The sequence below is a fragment of the Medicago sativa genome, chromosome 5 (assembly GCF_051527215.1).
Source record: "Medicago sativa cultivar Bolivia chromosome 5, Bolivia_mono, whole genome shotgun sequence".
NCBI classification, from domain to species: Eukaryota; Viridiplantae; Streptophyta; class Magnoliopsida; order Fabales; family Fabaceae; genus Medicago; species Medicago sativa.
This window is the reverse complement of record NC_140753.1, coordinates 82,015,654-82,035,943: the sequence shown is the minus strand read 5'-3', so window position 1 is coordinate 82,035,943 and position 20,290 is coordinate 82,015,654.

The following is a 20,290-nucleotide window of genomic DNA, read 5'->3' as shown; positions in this document are numbered from 1 at the left end:
AAGGTCGAAAACGAGTAATGTCCTAAATTAACGAGGAGATTTTCTAAACCTCCGTTTTGGCCGAATTTTTAGAGAATGCAAAAATATTCCATGGAAGTCGTAGTTATGTTGTTTACCTATCCAACGAATTGTCACATGCTAATATTCAATGCAAATCGGCCACATTATGGCCTTAGTAGTAAAAAAGGTCGAAAACGAGTAATGTCCTAAATTAACGAGGACATTTTCTTAACCTCCATTTTGGCCGAATTTTTAGAGAATGCAAAAATATCCCATGGAAGTCGTAGTTATGTTGTTTACCTATCCAACGAATTGTCACATGCTAATATTCAATGCAAATCGGCCACTTTATGGCCTTCCTTGTAAAAAAGGGTCGAAAACGAGTAATGTCCTAAATTAACGAGGAGATTTTCTTAACCTCCATTTTGGCCGAATTTTTAGAGAATGCAAAAATATCCCATGGAAGTCGTAGTTATGTTGTTTACCTATCCAACGAATTGTAACATGCTAAGATTCCATGCAAATCGGCCACATTATGGCCTTAGTAGTAAAAAAGGTCGAAAACGAGTAATGTCCTAAATTAACGAGGAGATTTTCTTAACCTCCATTTTGGCCGAATTTTTAGAGAATGCAAAAATATCCCATGGAAGTCGTAGTTATGTTGTTTACCTATCCAACGAATTGTAACATGCTAAGATTCAATGCAAATCGGCCACATTATGGCCTTAGTAGTAAAAAAGGTCGAAAACGAGTAATGTCCTAAATTAACGAGGAGATTTTCTTAACCTCCATTTTGGCCGAATTTTTAGAGAATGCAAAAATATCCCATGGAAGTCGTAGTTATGTTGTTTACCTATCCAACGAATTGTCACATGCTAAGATTCAATGCAAATCGGCCACATTATGGCCTTAGTAGTAAAAATGGTCGAAAACGAGTAATGTCCTAAATTAACGAGGAGATTTTCTTAACCTCCATTTTCGCCGAATTTTTAGAGAATGCAAAAATATCCCATGGAAGTCGTAGTTATGTTGTTTACCTATCCAACGAATTGTCACATGCTAAGATTCAATGCAAATCGGCCACATTATGGCCTTAGTAGTAAAAAAGGTCGAAAACGAGTAATGTCCTAAATTAACGAGGAGATTTTCTAAACCTCCGTTTTGGCCGAATTTTTAGAGAATGCAAAAATATTCCATGGAAGTCGTAGTTATGTTGTTTACCTATCCAACGAATTGTCACATGCTAATATTCAATGCAAATCGGCCACATTATGGCCTTAGTAGTAAAAAAGGTCGAAAACGAGTAATGTCCTAAATTAACGAGGACATTTTCTTAACCTCCATTTTGGCCGAATTTTTAGAGAATGCAAAAATATCCCATGGAAGTCGTAGTTATGTTGTTTACCTATCCAACGAATTGTCACATGCTAATATTCAATGCAAATCGGCCACTTTATGGCCTTCCTTGTAAAAAAGGGTCGAAAACGAGTAATGTCCTAAATTAACGAGGAGATTTTCTTAACCTCCATTTTGGCCGAATTTTTAGAGAATGCAAAAATATCCCATGGAAGTCGTAGTTATGTTGTTTACCTATCCAACGAATTGTAACATGCTAAGATTCAATGCAAATCGGCCACATTATGGCCTTAGTAGTAAAAAAGGTCGAAAACGAGTAATGTCCTAAATTAACGAGGAGATTTTCTTAACCTCCATTTTGGCCGAATTTTTAGAGAATGCAAAAATATCCCATGGAAGTCGTAGTTATGTTGTTTACCTATCCAACGAATTGTCACATGCTAAGATTCAATGCAAATCGGCCACATTATGGCCTTAGTAGTAAAAAAGGTCGAAAACGAGTAATGTCCTAAATTAACGAGGAGATTTTCTTAACCTCCATTTTGGCCGAATTTTTAGAGAATGCAAATATATCCCATGGAAGTCGTAGTTATGTTGTTTACCTATCCAACGAATTGTCACATGCTAATATTCAATGCAAATCGGCCACATTATGGCCTTAGTAGTAAAAAAGGTCGAAAACGAGTAATGTCCTAAATTAACGAGGACATTTTCTTAACCTCCATTTTGGCCGAATTTTTAGAGAATGCAAAAATATCCCATGGAAGTCGTAGTTATGTTGTTTACCTATCCAACGAATTGTCACATGCTAATATTCAATGCAAATCGGCCACTTTATGGCCTTCCTTGTAAAAAAGGGTCGAAAACGAGTAATGTCCTAAATTAACGAGGAGATTTTCTTAACCTCCATTTTGGCAGAATTTTTAGAGAATGCAAAAATATCCCATGGAAGTCGCAGTTATGTTGTTTACCTATCCAACGAATTGTAACATGCTAAGATTCAATGCAAATCGGCCACATTATGGCCTTAGTAGTAAAAAAGGTCGAAAACGAGTAATGTCCTAAATTAACGAGGAGATTTTCTTAACCTCCATTTTGGCCGAATTTTTAGAGAATGCAAAAATATCCCATGGAAGTCGTAGTTATGTTGTTTACCTATCCAACGAATTGTCACATGCTAAGATTCAATGCAAATCGGCCACATTATGGCCTTAGTAGTAAAAATGGTCGAAAACGAGTAATGTCCTAAATTAACGAGGAGATTTTCTTAACCTCCATTTTCGCCGAATTTTTAGAGAATGCAAAAATATCCCATGGAAGTCGTAGTTATGTTGTTTACCTATCCAACGAATTGTCACATGCTAAGATTCAATGCAAATCGGCCACATTATGGCCTTAGTAGTAAAAAAGGTCGAAAACGAGTAATGTCCTAAATTAACGAGGAGATTTTCTAAACCTCCGTTTTGGCCGAATTTTTAGAGAATGCAAAAATATTCCATGGAAGTCGTAGTTATGTTGTTTACCTATCCAACGAATTGTCACATGCTAATATTCAATGCAAATCGGCCACATTATGGCCTTAGTAGTAAAAAAGGTCGAAAACGAGTAATGTCCTAAATTAACGAGGACATTTTCTTAACCTCCATTTTGGCCGAATTTTTAGAGAATGCAAAAATATCCCATGGAAGTCGTAGTTATGTTGTTTACCTATCCAACGAATTGTCACATGCTAATATTCAATGCAAATCGGCCACTTTATGGCCTTCCTTGTAAAAAAGGGTCGAAAACGAGTAATGTCCTAAATTAACGAGGAGATTTTCTTAACCTCCATTTTGGCCGAATTTTTAGAGAATGCAAAAATATCCCATGGAAGTCGTAGTTATGTTGTTTACCTATCCAACGAATTGTAACATGCTAAGATTCCATGCAAATCGGCCACATTATGGCCTTAGTAGTAAAAAAGGTCGAAAACGAGTAATGTCCTAAATTAACGAGGAGATTTTCTTAACCTCCATTTTGGCCGAATTTTTAGAGAATGCAAAAATATCCCATGGAAGTCGTAGTTATGTTGTTTACCTATCCAACGAATTGTAACATGCTAAGATTCAATGCAAATCGGCCACATTATGGCCTTAGTAGTAAAAAAGGTCGAAAACGAGTAATGTCCTAAATTAACGAGGAGATTTTCTTAACCTCCATTTTGGCCGAATTTTTAGAGAATGCAAAAATATCCCATGGAAGTCGTAGTTATGTTGTTTACCTATCCAACGAATTGTCACATGCTAAGATTCAATGCAAATCGGCCACATTATGGCCTTAGTAGTAAAAATGGTCGAAAACGAGTAATGTCCTAAATTAACGAGGAGATTTTCTTAACCTCCATTTTCGCCGAATTTTTAGAGAATGCAAAAATATCCCATGGAAGTCGTAGTTATGTTGTTTACCTATCCAACGAATTGTCACATGCTAAGATTCAATGCAAATCGGCCACATTATGGCCTTAGTAGTAAAAAAGGTCGAAAACGAGTAATGTCCTAAATTAACGAGGAGATTTTCTAAACCTCCGTTTTGGCCGAATTTTTAGAGAATGCAAAAATATTCCATGGAAGTCGTAGTTATGTTGTTTACCTATCCAACGAATTGTCACATGCTAATATTCAATGCAAATCGGCCACATTATGGCCTTAGTAGTAAAAAAGGTCGAAAACGAGTAATGTCCTAAATTAACGAGGACATTTTCTTAACCTCCATTTTGGCCGAATTTTTAGAGAATGCAAAAATATCCCATGGAAGTCGTAGTTATGTTGTTTACCTATCCAACGAATTGTCACATGCTAATATTCAATGCAAATCGGCCACTTTATGGCCTTCCTTGTAAAAAAGGGTCGAAAACGAGTAATGTCCTAAATTAACGAGGAGATTTTCTTAACCTCCATTTTGGCCGAATTTTTAGAGAATGCAAAAATATCCCATGGAAGTCGTAGTTATGTTGTTTACCTATCCAACGAATTGTAACATGCTAAGATTCAATGCAAATCGGCCACATTATGGCCTTAGTAGTAAAAAAGGTCGAAAACGAGTAATGTCCTAAATTAACGAGGAGATTTTCTTAACCTCCATTTTGGCCGAATTTTTAGAGAATGCAAAAATATCCCATGGAAGTCGTAGTTATGTTGTTTACCTATCCAACGAATTGTCACATGCTAAGATTCAATGCAAATCGGCCACATTATGGCCTTAGTAGTAAAAAAGGTCGAAAACGAGTAATGTCCTAAATTAACGAGGAGATTTTCTTAACCTCCATTTTGGCCGAATTTTTAGAGAATGCAAATATATCCCATGGAAGTCGTAGTTATGTTGTTTACCTATCCAACGAATTGTCACATGCTAATATTCAATGCAAATCGGCCACATTATGGCCTTAGTAGTAAAAAAGGTCGAAAACGAGTAATGTCCTAAATTAACGAGGACATTTTCTTAACCTCCATTTTGGCCGAATTTTTAGAGAATGCAAAAATATCCCATGGAAGTCGTAGTTATGTTGTTTACCTATCCAACGAATTGTCACATGCTAATATTCAATGCAAATCGGCCACTTTATGGCCTTCCTTGTAAAAAAGGGTCGAAAACGAGTAATGTCCTAAATTAACGAGGAGATTTTCTTAACCTCCATTTTGGCAGAATTTTTAGAGAATGCAAAAATATCCCATGGAAGTCGCAGTTATGTTGTTTACCTATCCAACGAATTGTAACATGCTAAGATTCAATGCAAATCGGCCACATTATGGCCTTAGTAGTAAAAAAGGTCGAAAACGAGTAATGTCCTAAATTAACGAGGAGATTTTCTTAACCTCCATTTTGGCCGAATTTTTAGAGAATGCAAAAATATCCCATGGAAGTCGTAGTTATGTTGTTTACCTATCCAACGAATTGTCACATGCTAAGATTCAATGCAAATCGGCCACATTATGGCCTTAGTAGTAAAAAAGGTCGAAAACGAGTAATGTCCTAAATTAACGAGGAGATTTTCTTAACCTCCATTTTGGCCGAATTTTTAGAGAATGCAAAAATATCCCATGGAAGTCGTAGTTATGTTGTTTACCTATCCAACGAATTGTAACATGCTAAGATTCAATGCAAATCGGCCACATTATGGCCTTAGTAGTAAAAAAGGTCGAAAACGAGTAATGTCCTAAATTAACGAGGAGATTTTCTTAACCTCCATTTTGGCCGAATTTTTAGAGAATGCAAAAATATCCCATGGAAGTCGTAGTTATGTTGTTTACCTATCCAACGAATTGTCACATGCTAAGATTCAATGCAAATCGGCCACATTATGGCCTTAGTAGTAAAAAAGGTCGAAAACGAGTAATGTCCTAAATTAACAAGGAGATTTTCTTAACCTCCGTTTTGGCCGAATTTTTAGAGAATGCAAAAATATCCCATGGAAGTCGTAGTTACGTTGTTTACCTATCCAACGAATTGTAACATGCTAAGATTCAATGCAAATCGGCCACATTATGGCCTTAGTAGTAAAAAAGGTCGAAAACGAGTAATGTCCTAAATTAACGAGGAGATTTTCTTAACCTCCATTTTGGCCGAATTTTTAGAGAATGCAAAAATATCCCATGGAAGTCGTAGTTATGTTGTTTACCTATCCAACGAATTGTAACATGCTAAGATTCAATGCAAATCGGCCACATTATGGCCTTAGTAGTAAAAAAGGTCGAAAACGAGTAATGTCCTAAATTAACGAGGAGATTTTCTTAACCTCCATTTTGGCCGAATTTTTAGAGAATGCAAAAATATCCCATGGAAGTCGTAGTTATGTTGTTTACCTATCCAACGAATTGTCACATGCTAAGATTCAATGCAAATCGGCCACATTATGGCCTTAGTAGTAAAAAAGGTCGAAAACGAGTAATATCCTAAATTAACGAGGACATTTTCTTAACCTCCATTTTGGCCGAATTTTTAGAGAATGCAAAAATATCCCATGGAAGTCGTAGTTATGTTGTTTACCTATCCAACGAATTGTAACATGCTAAGATTCAATGCAAATCGGCCACATTATGGCCTTAGTAGTAAAAAAGGTCGAAAACGAGTAATGTCCTAAATTAACGAGGAGATTTTCTTAACTTCCATTTTGGCCGAATTTTTAGAGAATGCAAAAATATCCCATGGAAGTCGTAGTTATGTTGTTTACCTATCCAACGAATTGTCACATGCTAAGATTCAATGCAAATCGGCCACATTATGGCCTTAGTAGTAAAAAAGGTCGAAAACGAGTAATGTCCTAAATTAACGAGGACATTTTCTTAACCTCCATTTTGGCCGAATTTTTAGAGAATGCAAAAATATCCCATGGAAGTCGTAGTTATGTTGTTTACCTATCCAACGAATTGTCACATGCTAATATTCAATGCAAATCGGCCACTTTATGGCCTTCCTTGTAAAAAAGGGTCGAAAACGAGTAATGTCCTAAATTAACGAGGAGATTTTCTTAACCTCCATTTTGGCAGAATTTTTAGAGAATGCAAAAATATCCCATGGAAGTCGTAGTTATGTTGTTTACCTATCCAACGAATTGTAACATGCTAAGATTCAATGCAAATCGGCCACATTATGGCCTTAGTAGTAAAAAAGGTCGAAAACGAGTAATGTCCTAAATTAACGAGGAGATTTTCTTAACCTCCATTTTGGCCGAATTTTTAGAGAATGCAAAAATATCCCATGGAAGTCGTAGTTATGTTGTTTACCTATCCAACGAATTGTCACATGCTAAGATTCAATGCAAATCGGCCACATTATGGCCTTAGTAGTAAAAAAGGTCGAAAACGAGTAATGTCCTAAATTAACGAGGAGATTTTCTTAACCTCCATTTTGGCCGAATTTTTAGAGAATGCAAAAATATCCCATGGAAGTCGTAGTTATGTTGTTTACCTATCCAACGAATTGTAACATGCTAAGATTCAATGCAAATCGGCCACATTATGGCCTTAGTAGTAAAAAAGGTCGAAAACGAGTAATGTCCTAAATTAACGAGGAGATTTTCTTAACCTCCATTTTGGCCGAATTTTTAGAGAATGCAAAAATATCCCATGGAAGTCGTAGTTATGTTGTTTACCTATCCAACGAATTGTCACATGCTAAGATTCAATGCAAATCGGCCACATTATGGCCTTAGTAGTAAAAAAGGTCGAAAACGAGTAATGTCCTAAATTAACAAGGAGATTTTCTTAACCTCCGTTTTGGCCGAATTTTTAGAGAATGCAAAAATATCCCATGGAAGTCGTAGTTATGTTGTTTACCTATCCAACGAATTGTAACATGCTAAGATTCAATGCAAATCGGCCACATTATGGCCTTAGTAGTAAAAAAGGTCGAAAACGAGTAATGTCCTAAATTAACGAGGAGATTTTCTTAACCTCCATTTTGGCCGAATTTTTAGAGAATGCAAAAATATCCCATGGAAGTCGTAGTTATGTTGTTTACCTATCCAACGAATTGTAACATGCTAAGATTCAATGCAAATCGGCCACATTATGGCCTTAGTAGTAAAAAAGGTCGAAAACGAGTAATGTCCAAAATTAACGAGGAGATTTTCTTTACCTCCATTTTGGCCGAATTTTTAGAGAATGCAAAAATATCCCATGGAAGTCGTAGTTATGTTGTTTACCTATCCAACGAATTGTCACATGCTAAGATTCAATGCAAATCGGCCACATTATGGCCTTAGTAGTAAAAAAGGTCGAAAACGAGTAATATCCTAAATTAACGAGGAGATTTTCTTAACCTCCATTTTGGCCGAATTTTTAGAGAATGCAAAAATATCCCATGGAAGTCGTAGTTATGTTGTTTACCTATCCAACGAATTGTAACATGCTAAGATTCAATGCAAATCGGCCACATTATGGCCTTAGTAGTAAAAAAGGTCGAAAACGAGTAATGTCCTAAATTAACGAGGAGATTTTCTTAACTTCCATTTTGGCCGAATTTTTAGAGAATGCAAAAATATCCCATGGAAGTCGTAGTTATGTTGTTTACCTATCCAACGAATTGTCACATGCTAAGATTCAATGCAAATCGGCCACATTATGGCCTTAGTAGTAAAAAAGGTCGAAAACGAGTAATGTCCTAAATTAACGAGGAGATTTTCTTAACCTCCGTTTTGGCCGAATTTTTAGAGAATGCAAAAATATCCCATGGAAGTCGTAGTTATGTTGTTTACCTATCCAACGAATTGTAACATGCTAAGATTCAATGCAAATCGGCCACATTATGGCCTTAGTAGTAAAAAAGGTCGAAAACGAGTAATGTCCTAAATTAACGAGGACATTTTCTTAACCTCCATTTTGGCCGAATTTTTAGAGAATGCAAAAATATCCCATGGAAGTCGTAGTTATGTTGTTTACCTATCCAACGAATTGTCACATGCTAAGATTCAATGCAAATCGGCCACATTATGGCCTTAGTAGTAAAAAAGGTCGAAAACGAGTAATGTCCTAAATTAACGAGGAGATTTTCTTAACCTCCGTTTTGGCCGAATTTTTAGAGAATGCAAAAATATTCCATGGAAGTCGTAGTTATGTTGTTTACCTATCCAACGAATTGTCACATGCTAATATTCAATGCAAATCGGCCACATTATGGCCTTAATAGTAAAAAAGGTCGAAAACGAGTAATGTCCTAAATTAACGAGGAGATTTTCTTAACCTCCATTTTGGCCGAATTTTTAGAGAATGCAAAAATATCCCATGGAAGTCGTAGTTATGTTGTTTACCTATCCAACGAATTGTCACATGCTAAGATTCAATGCAAATCGGCCACATTATGGCCTTAGTAGTAAAAAAGGTCGAAAACGAGTAATGTCCTAAATTAACGAGGAGATTTTCTTAACCTCCGTTTTGGCCGAATTTTTAGAGAATGCAAAAATATCCCATGGAAGTCGTAGTTATGTTGTTTACCTATCCAACGAATTGTAACATGCTAAGATTCAATGCAAATCGGCCACATTATGGCCTTAGTAGTAAAAAAGGTCGAAAACGAGTAATGTCCTAAATTAACGAGGACATTTTCTTAACCTCCATTTTGGCCGAATTTTTAGAGAATGCAAAAATATCCCATGGAAGTCGTAGTTATGTTGTTTACCTATCCAACGAATTGTCACATGCTAAGATTCAATGCAAATCGGCCACATTATGGCCTTAGTAGTAAAAAAGGTCGAAAACGAGTAATGTCCTAAATTAACGAGGAGATTTTCTTAACCTCCATTTTGGCCGAATTTTTAGAGAATGCAAAAATATCCCATGGAAGTCGTAGTTATGTTGTTTAGCTATCCAACGAATTGTCACATGCTAAGATTCAATGCAAATCGGCCACATTATGGCCTTAGTAGTAAAAAAGGTCGAAAACGAGTAATGTCCTAAATTAACGAGGAGATTTTCTTAACCTCCGTTTTGGCCGAATTTTTAGAGAATGCAAAAATATCCCATGGAAGTCGTAGTTATGTTGTTTACCTATCCAACGAATTGTAACATGCTAAGATTCAATGCAAATCGGCCACATTATGGCCTTAGTAGTAAAAAAGGTCGAAAACGAGTAATGTCCTAAATTAACGAGGACATTTTCTTAACCTCCATTTTGGCCGAATTTTTAGAGAATGCAAAAATATCCCATGGAAGTCGTAGTTATGTTGTTTACCTATCCAACGAATTGTCACATGCTAAGATTCAATGCAAATCGGCCACATTATGGCCTTAGTAGTAAAAAAGGTCGAAAACGAGTAATGTCCTAAATTAACGAGGAGATTTTCTTAACCTCCGTTTTGGCCGAATTTTTAGAGAATGCAAAAATATTCCATGGAAGTCGTAGTTATGTTGTTTACCTATCCAACGAATTGTCACATGCTAATATTCAATGCAAATCGGCCACATTATGGCCTTAATAGTAAAAAAGGTCGAAAACGAGTAATGTCCTAAATTAACGAGGAGATTTTCTTAACCTCCATTTTGGCCGAATTTTTAGAGAATGCAAAAATATCCCATGGAAGTCGTAGTTATGTTGTTTACCTATCCAACGAATTGTCACATGCTAAGATTCAATGCAAATCGGCCACATTATGGCCTTAGTAGTAAAAAAGGTCGAAAACGAGTAATGTCCTAAATTAACGAGGAGATTTTCTTAACCTCCGTTTTGGCCGAATTTTTAGAGAATGCAAAAATATCCCATGGAAGTCGTAGTTATGTTGTTTACCTATCCAACGAATTGTAACATGCTAAGATTCAATGCAAATCGGCCACATTATGGCCTTAGTAGTAAAAAAGGTCGAAAACGAGTAATGTCCTAAATTAACGAGGACATTTTCTTAACCTCCATTTTGGCCGAATTTTTAGAGAATGCAAAAATATCCCATGGAAGTCGTAGTTATGTTGTTTACCTATCCAACGAATTGTCACATGCTAAGATTCAATGCAAATCGGCCACATTATGGCCTTAGTAGTAAAAAAGGTCGAAAACGAGTAATGTCCTAAATTAACGAGGAGATTTTCTTAACCTCCGTTTTGGCCGAATTTTTAGAGAATGCAAAAATATTCCATGGAAGTCGTAGTTATGTTGTTTACCTATCCAACGAATTGTCACATGCTAATATTCAATGCAAATCGGCCACATTATGGCCTTAATAGTAAAAAAGGTCGAAAACGAGTAATGTCCTAAATTAACGAGGACATTTTCTTAACCTCCATTTTGGCCGAATTTTTAGAGAATGCAAAAATATCCCATGGAAGTCGTAGTTATGTTGTTTACCTATCCAACGAATTGTCACATGCTAATATTCAATGCAAATCGGCCACTTTATGGCCTTCCTTGTAAAAAAGGGTCGAAAACGAGTAATGTCCTAAATTAACGAGGAGATTTTCTTAACCTCCGTTTTGGCCGAATTTTTAGAGAATGCAAAAATATCCCATGGAAGTCGTAGTTATGTTGTTTACCTATCCAACGAATTGTAACATGCTAAGATTCAATGCAAATCGGCCACATTATGGCCTTAGTAGTAAAAAAGGTCGAAAACGAGTAATGTCCTAAATTAACGAGGACATTTTCTTAACCTCCATTTTGGCCGAATTTTTAGAGAATGCAAAAATATCCCATGGAAGTCGTAGTTATGTTGTTTACCTATCCAACGAATTGTCACATGCTAAGATTCAATGCAAATCGGCCACATTATGGCCTTAGTAGTAAAAAAGGTCGAAAACGAGTAATGTCCTAAATTAACGAGGAGATTTTCTTAACCTCCGTTTTGGCCGAATTTTTAGAGAATGCAAAAATATTCCATGGAAGTCGTAGTTATGTTGTTTACCTATCCAACGAATTGTCACATGCTAATATTCAATGCAAATCGGCCACATTATGGCCTTAATAGTAAAAAAGGTCGAAAACGAGTAATGTCCTAAATTAACGAGGAGATTTTCTTAACCTCCATTTTGGCCGAATTTTTAGAGAATGCAAAAATATCCCATGGAAGTCGTAGTTATGTTGTTTACCTATCCAACGAATTGTCACATGCTAAGATTCAATGCAAATCGGCCACATTATGGCCTTAGTAGTAAAAAAGGTCGAAAACGAGTAATGTCCTAAATTAACGAGGAGATTTTCTTAACCTCCGTTTTGGCCGAATTTTTAGAGAATGCAAAAATATCCCATGGAAGTCGTAGTTATGTTGTTTACCTATCCAACGAATTGTAACATGCTAAGATTCAATGCAAATCGGCCACATTATGGCCTTAGTAGTAAAAAAGGTCGAAAACGAGTAATGTCCTAAATTAACGAGGACATTTTCTTAACCTCCATTTTGGCCGAATTTTTAGAGAATGCAAAAATATCCCATGGAAGTCGTAGTTATGTTGTTTACCTATCCAACGAATTGTCACATGCTAAGATTCAATGCAAATCGGCCACATTATGGCCTTAGTAGTAAAAAAGGTCGAAAAAGAGTAATGTCCTAAATTAACGAGGAGATTTTCTTAACCTCCGTTTTGGCCGAATTTTTAGAGAATGCAAAAATATTCCATGGAAGTCGTAGTTATGTTGTTTACCTATCCAACGAATTGTCACATGCTAATATTCAATGCAAATCGGCCACATTATGGCCTTAATAGTAAAAAAGGTCGAAAACGAGTAATGTCCTAAATTAACGAGGACATTTTCTTAACCTCCATTTTGGCCGAATTTTTAGAGAATGCAAAAATATCCCATGGAAGTCGTAGTTATGTTGTTTACCTATCCAACGAATTGTCACATGCTAATATTCAATGCAAATCGGCCACTTTATGGCCTTCCTTGTAAAAAAGGGTCGAAAACGAGTAATGTCCTAAATTAACGAGGAGATTTTCTTAACCTCCATTTTGGCCGAATTTTTAGAGAATGCAAAAATATTCCATGGAAGTCGTAGTTATGTTGTTTACCTATCCAACGAATTGTATCATGCTAAGATTCAATGCAAATCAGCCACATTATGGCCTTAGTAGTAAAAAAGGTCGAAAACGAGTAATGTCCTAAATTAACGAGGAGATTTTCTTAACCTCCATTTTGGCCGAATTTTTAGAGAATGCAAAAATATCCCATGGAAGTCGTAGTTATGTTGTTTACCTATCCAACGAATTGTCACATGCTAAGATTCAATGCAAATCGGCCACATTATGGCCTTAGTAGTAAAAAAGGTCGAAAACGAGTAATGTCCTAAATTAACGAGGAGATTTTCTTAACCTCCGTTTTGGCCGAATTTTTAGAGAATGCAAAAATATTCCATGGAAGTCGTAGTTATGTTGTTTACCTATCCAACGAATTGTCACATGCTAATATTCAATGCAAATCTGCCACATTATGGCCTTAGTAGTAAAAAAGGTCGAAAACGAGTAATGTCCTAAATTAACGAGGACATTTTCTTAACCTCCATTTTGGCCGAATTTTTAGAGAATGCAAAAATATCCCATGGAAGTCGTAGTTATGTTGTTTACCTATCCAACGAATTGTCACATGCTAATATTCATTGCAAATCGGCCACTTTATGGCCTTCCTTGTAAAAAAGGGTCGAAAACGAGTAATGTCCTAAATTAACGAGGAGATTTTCTTAACCTCAATTTTGGCCGAATTTTTAGAGAATGCAAAAATATCCCATGGAAGTCGTAGTTATGTTGTTTACCTATCCAACGAATTGTCACATGCTAAGATTCAATGCAAATCGGCCACATTATGGCCTTAGTAGTAAAAAAGGTCGAAAACGAGTAATGTCCTAAATTAACGAGGAGATTTTCTTAACCTCCGTTTTGGCCGAATTTTTAGAGAATGCAAAAATATTCCATGGAAGTCGTAGTTATGTTGTTTACCTATCCAACGAATTGTCACATGCTAATATTCAATGCAAATCGGCCACATTATGGCCTTAATAGTAAAAAAGGTCGAAAACGAGTAATGTCCTAAATTAACGAGGAGATTTTCTTAACCTCCATTTTGGCCGAATTTTTAGAGAATGCAAAAATATCCCATGGAAGTCGTAGTTATGTTGTTTACCTATCCAACGAATTGTCACATGCTAAGATTCAATGCAAATCGGCCACATTATGGCCTTAGTAGTAAAAAAGGTCGAAAACGAGTAATGTCCTAAATTAACGAGGAGATTTTCTTAACCTCCGTTTTGGCCGAATTTTTAGAGAATGCAAAAATATCCCATGGAAGTCGTAGTTATGTTGTTTACCTATCCAACGAATTGTAACATGCTAAGATTCAATGCAAATCGGCCACATTATGGCCTTAGTAGTAAAAAAGGTCGAAAACGAGTAATGTCCTAAATTAACGAGGACATTTTCTTAACCTCCATTTTGGCCGAATTTTTAGAGAATGCAAAAATATCCCATGGAAGTCGTAGTTATGTTGTTTACCTATCCAACGAATTGTCACATGCTAAGATTCAATGCAAATCGGCCACATTATGGCCTTAGTAGTAAAAAAGGTCGAAAAAGAGTAATGTCCTAAATTAACGAGGAGATTTTCTTAACCTCCGTTTTGGCCGAATTTTTAGAGAATGCAAAAATATTCCATGGAAGTCGTAGTTATGTTGTTTACCTATCCAACGAATTGTCACATGCTAATATTCAATGCAAATCGGCCACATTATGGCCTTAATAGTAAAAAAGGTCGAAAACGAGTAATGTCCTAAATTAACGAGGACATTTTCTTAACCTCCATTTTGGCCGAATTTTTAGAGAATGCAAAAATATCCCATGGAAGTCGTAGTTATGTTGTTTACCTATCCAACGAATTGTCACATGCTAATATTCAATGCAAATCGGCCACTTTATGGCCTTCCTTGTAAAAAAGGGTCGAAAACGAGTAATGTCCTAAATTAACGAGGAGATTTTCTTAACCTCCATTTTGGCCGAATTTTTAGAGAATGCAAAAATATTCCATGGAAGTCGTAGTTATGTTGTTTACCTATCCAACGAATTGTATCATGCTAAGATTCAATGCAAATCGGCCACATTATGGCCTTAGTAGTAAAAAAGGTCGAAAACGAGTAATGTCCTAAATTAACGAGGAGATTTTCTTAACCTCCATTTTGGCCGAATTTTTAGAGAATGCAAAAATATCCCATGGAAGTCGTAGTTATGTTGTTTACCTATCCAACGAATTGTCACATGCTAAGATTCAATGCAAATCGGCCACATTATGGCCTTAGTAGTAAAAAAGGTCGAAAACGAGTAATGTCCTAAATTAACGAGGAGATTTTCTTAACCTCCGTTTTGGCCGAATTTTTAGAGAATGCAAAAATATTCCATGGAAGTCGTAGTTATGTTGTTTACCTATCCAACGAATTGTCACATGCTAATATTCAATGCAAATCTGCCACATTATGGCCTTAGTAGTAAAAAAGGTCGAAAACGAGTAATGTCCTAAATTAACGAGGACATTTTCTTAACCTCCATTTTGGCCGAATTTTTAGAGAATGCAAAAATATCCCATGGAAGTCGTAGTTATGTTGTTTACCTATCCAACGAATTGTCACATGCTAATATTCATTGCAAATCGGCCACTTTATGGCCTTCCTTGTAAAAAAGGGTCGAAAACGAGTAATGTCCTAAATTAACGAGGAGATTTTCTTAACCTCCATTTTGGCCGAATTTTTAGAGAATGCAAAAATATCCCATGGAAGTCGTAGTTATGTTGTTTACCTATCCAACGAATTGTCACATGCTAATATTCAATGCAAATCGGCCACTTTATGGCCTTCCTTGTAAAAAAGGGTCGAAAACGAGTAATGTCCTAAATTAACGAGGAGATTTTCTTAACCTCCATTTTGGCCGAATTTTTAGAGAATGCAAAAATATCCCATGGAAGTCGTAGTTATGTTGTTTACCTATCCAACGAATTGTAACATGCTAAGATTCAATGCAAATCGGCCACATTATGGCCTTAGTAGTAAAAAAGGTCGAAAACGAGTAATGTCCTAAATTAACGAGGACATTTTCTTAACCTCCATTTTGGCCGAATTTTTAGAGAATGCAAAAATATCCCATGGAAGTCGTAGTTATGTTGTTTACCTATCCAACGAATTGTCACATGCTAAGATTCAATGCAAATCGGCCACATTATGGCCTTAGTAGTAAAAAAGGTCGAAAACGAGTAATGTCCTAAATTAACGAGGAGATTTTCTTAACCTCCGTTTTGGCCGAATTTTTAGAGAATGCAAAAATATTCCATGGAAGTCGTAGTTATGTTGTTTACCTATCCAACGAATTGTCACATGCTAATATTCAATGCAAATCGGCCACATTATGGCCTTAATAGTAAAAAAGGTCGAAAACGAGTAATGTCCTAAATTAACGAGGACATTTTCTTAACCTCCATTTTGGCCGAATTTTTAGAGAATGCAAAAATATCCCATGGAAGTCGTAGTTATGTTGTTTACCTATCCAACGAATTGTCACATGCTAATATTCAATGCAAATCGGCCACTTTATGGCCTTCCTTGTAAAAAAGGGTCGAAAACGAGTAATGTCTGTTATACCCTAATTTTGGACCTAAAAATACTAGTCCAATTCTTCTTTTCTTGCATTATAAGTCATTTGATATGTCTCTGATCAGTTGCATCTTTCTCTGCATTTTATTTCAATTTTATTTGCAAAATTCACATGCAGGGGCATTTTAGTCATTTCCTATGTCAAGTGTCTCTCAGTCTTTCAAAATTTTGTTTGAAGTCCTTTCAAGTAGTGTGAATAAGTCTCTGTATCATTCTATGTCAAAATCCATCTCAAAAATTTGCATTTGAAGTCATTTTGAGTCAGTTTTTGCCCCTAGGGGCATTTTGGTCATTTCAAGTGTCAAGTCACTGTTTAAATCCTAAAAATTGTCTCTCAGTCTTTTAATTTTGCTTGTATAAGCCTTTGTTTCATTTCTCTGTTAAAAATCCATTTTAAGTTTGCATCTGAGTCATTTTCAGTCGTTTTAGCCCCAGGGGCATTTTGGTCATTTCACACGAAATTTCGGCAGAGAGGTACTTTAAAGTACCTCATTTAAGCCATTGGTTCGTTTTAGTCCGTTTTGTCAAATTTTAGACGTTTCGCTTTACGTTTAGTCAAGTTACCATTTTTTATTACAATTTTATTTTTAGTTTTTTTTCTCTCTAAGTCCAAAATGTCCAAAATTTCATTCAAGTCCCTCGTAATTTTCTTTTTAGGACTTTAATTTCACATTTTCTGCATAATGGTCCTTCTTATTTCAATTTTCTTTTTAAGTTTTTTTTATTATTGCAATTAAGTCCTTTTTCCATGTTTCAGTTTTGTCCTTTAGTTTTCTTAAATTGCAGATTAGTCCCTCAGGCCCAAAAGTCCAGGTTTCAGTCCAAGCAAGTCAAGAAACACGTGGCAGCTTGCCACTGGCTCACAAGTACACATGTCAGCTATAAATACAACACATCATCATCACAGAGCCACACATTCATTGCCAACTCACCAAAAAACTGACACCATTCATTTCCACGCGCCCACGCGCCGCCCTAACAAAAACTCTAACAAACTTTTTCAGCCTTTGAACCACCGTAACAGAATCAAAACCACCGCACAAATTCTCAATTGCATACCAGTTCCACCACATTCATCATCAAAAATACAGAATCAACATGAACTTTTGGAAAATCAAAACGGAGGCGAAAAATTCAACGAAGTTCTTTTGAGTTTGGTTCGTTCTCAGAGATTTTCTGCGAAAATCATCATCACTGAACGGTTTTCCTTCGTTTTTCTCGCAATTCAAGTCCAAAGGACGATCACAAGAAAATTGGAGGAAGAGAAGAAGAGAGATTGAAGAAGAATCAAACCGGTTCGAAGAAGAAGAAGTTTGAATACCGATTTATTTTCGGTTTCAAAGCTTACCAGAGGGATCAAAAGCTCGCAAGGATCCAATTGTTCAAATCTCCAAGTAATTCAGGTAAAAACACAAAGAAACTTTCTCATAATCATCATCGAAACTTCGTGTTGAAAAATGAACGGTGAATTCGTTTGAAAACTTGAAAAATTCGAACAAATTGAACATTGAAACCCTAAAAAAAAAAACACAAAATCAGGAAGATTCACCGTTCACTTTTCAATTCAGAATGTAATTTCATCATTTACGAATCAAATTAGGGTTTCAGTTCCAAGAAAGCCTCAAAATCCAAAACGCTTCGAACTTGCGAAGAATTAGGATAGAATCTGTTCGAATCAGTATGGTGTGAAACGTTTCAATTCAATTTTCCACAAAAAACATCAAGTTTAAAGAGATTCAAACAAATTTCCTTCGAAAAATCTGGATCGAAACATTTTAAACGGTGTTCTTCAAGAAGACACCAAGTTTAAAACGTTTCGAGTGGTTTTCTTCAAAAGTTTCCAAATCGAAGCATTTCAAAACGAAAAGTATCCAGATCGAACCATTTCAAGTGATTTTCGTCAAAAAGAGCAAGAATCGAAACGTTTCATACTGATTCCTTGGAGAGATGCTTAGATCGAAACGTTTCAAACGATTTCCTTCAGAAAGCAACAACATCGAAGCATTTCGAATGGATCCTCTTCGAAAAAGTACCCAGATTCGTAAGCGTTTTGGCCAGGCTATGTAAGTGTGTGGTTTTGTTCATCATACGTGTGTGGATCCATGAGTGATAGGAAGAAGATGAACGGCGCCGTTAGGGTTAGGATGAGAGAACGAGAGAACGAAGAGAAGAAGGAAAGAGATAGGGTTTAGAAATGAACTGAACCGGTTGTGCTTGCTTTTTATACGGAGGTGAACCGGTCTGGTTCATAGAAACCGGTTTGGTTCATTTCTAGACTTCATGTCAACCGTTGATCTTGTATTCAGATTAGATGTGTGGTCCTGATTCGTTTTTGCTGCGTGTCTATCTGAGCTTGTCATGCGCTGCTTGTCCTGGACTCTCAGATCTAGGGTTTGATGGATCTGGATCAATCTAACGCTCCTGATGCGTTTGGATAGTCCATATCCATCAAGACTTTGGGCCTGGGCTTGTGTTTCTGCAGATTTCGTTCTTTCTTATGCACTTTTGCTATTTCCTAACACTATTTTCCTTTTTACACCTCTGTTTATGATCAAAATTACTTGAAAAATTCTACAAATTTTTGTACATGTTCTTGTTAATTGTTGTGATGTTTTTGTGCATTTTGTTTACTGAAAATCTTGATGAAAAATATTATTGCATTTTTCTTGCTTTATTTCCTTGATTGTTTGAAAATTCATGAAAATTTTGTCCAATTCCATTTCAAATTCTTGATAGTTGTGTGTGATATATGTTATATGATTTTGAGGGAGTTTTAGCTACTGTTTGTGTTGGTATTAATGCATGAATATGAGTCTTGATAGGTTACTTAGCTTACAAGTTAATTGTGTAGTTAAATGATGTAAATATGCCTCAAATTTGTTTTAAAATGTCAAGTAAATCATGTGGCCTTAATTTCCATTCCAAGACTTTATTATAAACCTTTTAAAATGAAATTGGAATGTGAGAATTATAGGTCACTTGGTTCTTGCATTTTATGAATAAATTTTAGCTATATTTGCACTCTTTTGCCTCTATTTTTCATGTCCTAGTACTTCTCTTGCTTTATTTCCTTTGATATTGCTCTATGCTACTAACCTTTCCATTTCATATTTCATATTCACCATAAGCATCATCATTTCATCCCATTTTCATCTCTATTCTTCTTGCAATATGATTTGTACCAAAGTTAGAATGTAAATGATGACATTCTGTCATTACGTAATATTAGGGACTTATTGTGACATTTTGATAGAGTTCTCATGCAATTTATACTGTTCTGGAGTGCAAAAAGCTTAAATATTGAAGTCTGTTCGAAGGAAATCGCGCCACGCCAATTTCAAGCCGTGCTGCGATTTTTGAAGCAAAATTACATCCTCCCTGTTTGAGGGAAATCGCGGCACGCCTATATACATGGCGCGGCGCGATTTTGACGGGTCAGGCCCATGACTTCTATAAATACTGCACTCAATCTGAAGAACAAGGGTTACGATTTTGGAGAACGAAAGTGCGATTTTAACACCCAGAAGGCTGCAGCGGAGAGGATTTCATCATCTCTAACCCAGTTTATGTATGTTTTAATTCTTTCATTGATTATGCTATTTGTAAACTCAATTATGAGTAGCTAAATCTCTTAGAGATTAGGTCGGAGATGAACCTATGTAACCCTAATTGATCATATGTTGCTGTGAAACTCTATTACTTATTAATGATATTCTAGTTTTCATTCAATTCAATTGTTCTTACTGCTTTTTATATCCTGATCAAATATAAACATGATTTTGTGAGATCGAATGACTACTGACCATAGCTTTCGACTTAGACCTAATTGAATTGTTCTAATAAACATGGTTAGTCTAG